This window comes from Bubalus kerabau, chromosome 1 (assembly GCF_029407905.1).
Source record: "Bubalus kerabau isolate K-KA32 ecotype Philippines breed swamp buffalo chromosome 1, PCC_UOA_SB_1v2, whole genome shotgun sequence".
NCBI lineage: Eukaryota > Metazoa > Chordata > Mammalia > Artiodactyla > Bovidae > Bubalus > Bubalus kerabau.
This window is the reverse complement of record NC_073624.1, coordinates 165052863-165058909: the sequence shown is the minus strand read 5'-3', so window position 1 is coordinate 165058909 and position 6047 is coordinate 165052863. Positions and strand designations below refer to the sequence as shown.

The following is a 6047-nucleotide window of genomic DNA, read 5'->3' as shown; positions in this document are numbered from 1 at the left end:
TCTGGGGGACAAGCATCTTGGAACAAGCGATGAAACTTGAATGAAACGTGGGGGTGAGAGGGTAGTTCTGTCTCAATGCTAAGTGCCTGAATCATGATGGTTGTGTTTTGGGAGAGTGGGAGAAGGTCCTTTTCTGCAAGCAATAGACAATAAAATTAGTATTTGGAAAAGAGGGGCTTCTTGTTGGCAGTTTACTCAAATGGTTCAGAAAAAATGCTGTTTATCCTCACTTGTAATTTTTCATAAGCCTAAAATTGCTTGCACTTATATATCTGTAAACCTTTGATATTTTTAAATATATATATATTTTTTAAATATCAAGTTTTTTTAACCTTCATGGAATAAAACAGAAATAGAAACTGAAAGCAGTAACATCTAGAAATAGAATTGTTGGTCCAGAAAGAATGTTAACATCAGTTATGTGAGTAATAGGAACATAGACCATTTGTTTCCTTCTCTCTATTAAAGAAAAGTTCATAATTATAATTTTATTTTTAAAAAGAATAAAAGAAATTAAATGATATCTCATAGTGCAGAGTATAAAGCTTGATAACAGTCATTCTAGCCTCAGTTTCATCATCTGTAAAATGGAGCCAAGACTGGTTTAGATTCATGACAGGTGGTAAGGACACAAAGGATTAAAGAATAATCCTTTGAAAACTTCAAAGTCTTTCAAAGACACCTGGAAGGGAGACATGAGGAACGGACTCCAGGACTTCAGGATCAGGCAGCAGATATGGGTCTGGTCTTCCAGGAAAGCCTCTAAGTGGTAGGCAGGTCTGCTGAAGAGGAGGCTCCTGCTGGGGAAGGTGGCTCCCAGATCCTGGGAGACTACGTGCTCTTTGTTTGCCTTTTCTCCCTGTTAAAGCCGTAAAGAGGCTGGGCTGTTAAATAACTTACTCTGATCACAGAAGAAAAAGATAAGGGATTTCAGCTAAGTGATCTACCCTTTTCCTGCCTGACTCCAGACAGGTGGCCTGGCCCTGGCTCCCTGCCCTGCCTTTCTCCAGGGTAAAGCCGGACTTCCCGTTGCCTTTTCCCAGCCCCTCCTTACTGATGTTTCCCTCCCTCTGTATTCCATTTTAAGGAAGGACAGTGCAGAACATGTCTGCCACCAGAGAGAAGGGGGGCAGAGGGCACAGTTGCCACCTGTCCCTAAAGCTCCATCGCACAGTCCAATCCAAGATCTCGAAGCTGATCATCTCAAAATAGCATTTTTCCTACTAAATAGAGAGTAATAGAAAGTCAAGGACAGAGAGATATCATTTCCCAAAAAGCCCACAGTCCCCAGGTTAGTCCTCTGCTAAGCCAGTGGCGTCACTAGCCCACAGTGCATCAACTAGCCCTTTGTGGGGGACAGGGAGAAAGAGCAAAGTAGTTCAGCCTGTATGTTTTGTATTTACATCCCTAACTCCTGTTCCTGCCTCCTGGGACCTTCTGGGATCCATTCAGAATGTCTACAGTCATTTAACAAAATTTTAAATCATCTGTATGTGCTATGTGTTAGACACTGGACAGAGTTCAGTTCCTCAAGACATGTTCTAAAAGAAGTTTTGATCCAGAAATTCCAAAATGGATGCAGATGAAATATTAAGTAAAATACCCACCAGATTACAGCATGCTTGGATGAAGAATTTACTCCAGGCTATTCCCCATCTCAGATTCTGCTCAGCTGTGCTGTCCTTCCAAGCTCACCTGATACAATAATGTATGGGTCAGCTATCACGGAGTAACAAACAACTACAAAATCTCAGTGACAAACAAACATAATTTCAGGTCAACTGGTGGTTAGCTGAACTAGGCTGGGCTCAAGGGGGCAGCTCTTCTTTGAGCTGTGGGTTCAGCTGGACTAGCTCCTCACCAGGGTTTAGATTCCTCCACCTGTGCTCATCGTGGGCCCAGGCCAAAAGGGAAGTTCAAAAGAAGTTCTACTCCTGGAGATGGCACAAGCACAAGAGGACAAATCCAGCTGTAGAGGCTAATTTCCAGTCCTACTTGAGTCACAACTGCTAATGTCTATTGGCCAAAGCAAACTACATGGCTGAGCCCAAAGTCAAGGGGCAAGGAATCATCCTGCAACCACCCTAAGGCAAAATCAAGACACAAGGCCACACCCGGCATCATAGGTCCAGAAACTAATCCAAACTGGGGTTGGGTGGAGTAAAGTAAGTTTGAACAACAGCCAATCATGAATAATAATATAGTTTTAGAAATACTAAAGGAACCAACATTTGCTTCTATCACATTAAATTAAAATACAAAATTTCCCCCCAATCTTCATTATCCAGTCCAATTCTTTTTTCCTACAAATAATTTTAGATCTTCCACCTATGAAAGAAACCCATTGCATTTTCTAATGAAAAAAAAAAAGCTCAAAATTTCCCTTCCACTACAACAGGTTCACTCCATTGTCGGGGTGGATTCTCTGTTTCCTGAATGTCTTTATTCAATTGTAATTTTTTTTTTCACAAATGTGTGCTGGGTCTTGTTTGAAAGCCCATCTTGGATTTAGGGTTCTTGCTGAGCTGGCATGGAGCATCTTTTTTGTTACCTGGAGGTAGTGAAGGCTGGGAAGGTGAAGAGAGGAACACGGTCTGGATGTGCCAGTCATTAGCTTTATATATACACGCGTGCTCAGTGGCGAACGACTCTGCGACCCCATGATCCGTAGCCCATCAGATTCCTTTGTATCTGTGGAATTTTCCAGGCAAGATTACTGGAGTGAGTTGCCATTTCCTACTCCGGGGTATCTTCCCAACTCAGGAATCGAAACCAAGTCTCTTGCATCTCCTGCACTGGCAGGTGGATTCTTTACCAACTGTGCCACCCAGATGTACAGGCTGATGAGCTAACAGGTATAAAAGCCCAGGCAAGTGAGGAGGGCTACACTGGGGGCAAAAGTCGATTTATGGCAGGAGAAGTTACCCAGGGAAGGCTAGGGTAGAGTTCCTAGTCTGCCAGGAGCAGGTCAGGCAGTGGTCAGAAGGACCAAAAGATCAGACCTGGGACACTGACCCTGGCCCCTGGGTGTCTCTCTCTGATTTCCCACCTGTTACAAGCTGAACTGTGTTCCCTTCAAACTCATCTGTGAAGTTTTAACCCTCAGGACCTCAGGATGTGACTTTATTTGAAGATGGGGTCTTTACAGAGAAAGTCAAGTTAAAGCGAGGTCATTAGGATGGACCCTAATCCAATGTGACTCGTGTCCTTACAAAAAGGGAAAATTTGGACAGAGACAGACATGCACAGAGGGAAGATGACATGAGGATACAGGAAAGAGACAGCCATCTATTACTAGCCAAATAGAGAAGCCTGGAACAGATCCTTCCCAGAATGAACCAACCCAGACAATACCTTAATCTTGGACCCTGACCTGCAAAACCATAAGACAATGCATGTCTGTTGCTTAAGTCTGGGGTGCTTGGTTGCAGCAGCCCCAGGACATGAATGCATCATCTCTCAGTGTCTGTGTTTTCTGTTCCTCTCTCCTGGTCCCTCTTTTGTAGGGTGACCAACATTTCTGCTTTTCCTGAGCCTGCGGGGTTCTCCAGGATGTGGATATTGAGGCCAAAAGCAGGAAAACCGGGACAACTTGTTCATCCTCCATCTTTCATCTTCTTCAGTCTGTCTGTGTCTCCATCTTTCTCTCCCCATCTCTCTCAGGTCCTCCTTATTCTGCTAATGCCTTTCATAAATGTCTGTTCTACCACAGTATCTGGTCTGTGCATGGCCTGCGATGATCAGTCAGGGAGGTGGTATCTGGAAGGTGCAAGCTGACCACAGGCAGAGGTCTTCATGTCTTGGTGACCACAGAGCTGCTCAGAGCAGGTAGCACCCAAGGGGTGGCTCCCTGGGCAGCCAAGCCAGGCAGCAGGTGAGGGCCCAGCACAGTTACTTTCTTTAAAGCTTTCTGCCAGTATCCCAGCTCTGCAGGTTGCAACCCACTTGTTCAGTCACTAAGTCGTGTCTTTGCGACCCCATGGGTTGCAGCACGCCAGCCTTCCTTGTCCTTTACTGTCTTGGAGTTTGCTCAGACTCATGTCCATTGAGTTGGTGATGCCATCCAACCATCATATCCTCTTTCACCCCCTTCTCCTCCTGCCCTGGGTGTGAAATCCATCAGGGGTAAGCATGGGTTTTTTTTTCTTTCTTTCCTTTTTGTTTGTTTGTTTGTTTTGACTATGCTGCATGGCTTGCAAGATCTTAGTTCCCTGCCCAGGGATTGAACCTGTGCCCTTGGCAGTGAAAGCGCAGAGTCCTAACCACCAGGGACCACTGGGAAATTTCCAGGGGTCAGCATATTTTTAATGAAAATAAATATAATAGAAGAAAATATATCAGTGTGTGTGTGTGTGTTTGTGTGTGTGTGCATGCATGCATGTGCCCTGAGCCACACAGTAATTTATATTTCTTACTGTTGCTTATAACCACAAAGTCTGAGGAACCTAGCCCAACTCACAATGCTAGCTTGAATGCAGAGAAGCTTGGAAAACCAAGGGTTGGGGATAGTTCTATACAATCATTCATAAAAAGAGGACTTGGGCAGAGGAGTCAGAAGCAAACCCTTGGGCATCAGGAGGACAAGCAGGGTCTGCTTTGCTGGGCAAGCTGTTTTAAAATAAGCAGTATGGCAATCATTCTGATGGTTGATGCCTTGTTCCTATAGTTGGCAGTATTCTGATGGTTGGTACTTATTCTGAACTTGTGCCCTTTTAATGGGTATTTTTAATAACCTGCTCACCAGGCTAAAACTTTGGAAAACACAGCCCTTTAAAATTTACTTCTGAATATAAAACGTTTGGGGAATATAACATCCTTGAACCTGTGTCAATATACAGTTAGAAATGATGTTTTTGGTAGATAAGTATTACATGTTTTCCATACCAATATATATTTGACCCAAAAGAATGATTTCATAAATAAATTTAAAAATAAAATTAATAAATTTTTAAAGATAAAATGTAAATAAATAAAGTGACTCACGCTGGAAGCAGAGACATTTAAAAACTCCAACAGGCCTCCTTCAGTTTCGTGTGTTCCTCCACTTGGCAGCTGGCTCCGTTCCCGGATGTGGGATAGCTCTTGGATTATTGTAGCTGTCTAATTTATCTACTGTTACAGAAACAATCAGACGCAGCGCACAGCATACACCTCCAGCGCTCATTTGTCAGAATTCGACTTTTAACAAGTCTGGAACAGGAAAGCCACACTTCCTTTCTTAAGTGCTTCATAACATATGGCAGTGGTTATACCTTACATAAGACAGCCTGTTTATACCGATGTTTAAGCGCTGGTGCTTCCCAAACATTTATTTTCTGCTTATTTGTGAAATGGATGTATTTCGGAAGACATCGTGGGATGGAAAAAAAGCCTCATCGTCCATTCATTTATTCATGCACTCATTTAGTAAGCAGTAATTACCAGACTCCTATCATATGCCAGGAGCTCTTGCAGGTATCAAGGATGCAGAAGTGAGTGATATTCTCACCGTTTTGGGTGGCAGTTGAGCAGCTATCCAAAAAGTTTCCTGGAATGTATGAGAAAAGAAGCACTACTCCTACCCTCTTCCAGTTATGCCTGCTTTACCCGAAGTGGAGAGGAGGTCCCCAGGGTGGCATGGCCCCAGGAGCCCAAGTAGAGCGCCAACCGGGCGGGACCCGGAGCTGCGACCCCAGCAGGCCTTCCCCAGGGCCGGCCTGCCCACTCTGGGACCCTCGGCGAGGCCGACCTGGGCCGGGCGGCTCACTTCGCCCTGGTCCCTCCCGACCAAGCGTAGGAGCTCACAACACGTGGGCGGCGTGGTCCACAGGTTTTATCGGGCAGAAGCTCTCGGCTGAGCCGCGTTGCACAGCTGCCGGCTCTCGTCTGGCTCCCTCCCCTAGTGACTTAGGGTGGAGCAGACGCGCCCCCACTGCCAGGAGTGCAATCTGGGTCCCCAAAGAGCCTGAACTCGAGGCTCGGCGTCTCTTCTTGCCGCCTCCGCTGAGTTGCCCCGGAGCCCGAGGGGAGGGCAGCGCGACCCTCGACTTCGCCCACGGCTGCACCGT

At 45.4% G+C, this 6047-nt stretch overlaps 1 long non-coding RNA gene across 1 annotated transcript; it reads right to left on the bottom strand.

Moving 5' to 3' along the window:
- Positions 1 to 528: 528 nt before the first annotated feature.
- Positions 529 to 5607, bottom strand: LOC129641856 (uncharacterized). The gene is made up of 4 exons (XR_008709488.1): positions 4984 to 5607; positions 2552 to 2691; positions 1608 to 1695; positions 529 to 859 (listed from the first exon to the last, which is right to left on the bottom strand). It is a non-coding gene; the product is annotated as an uncharacterized LOC129641856 (long non-coding RNA).
- Between the last annotated feature and the right edge of the window lie 440 nt (positions 5608 to 6047).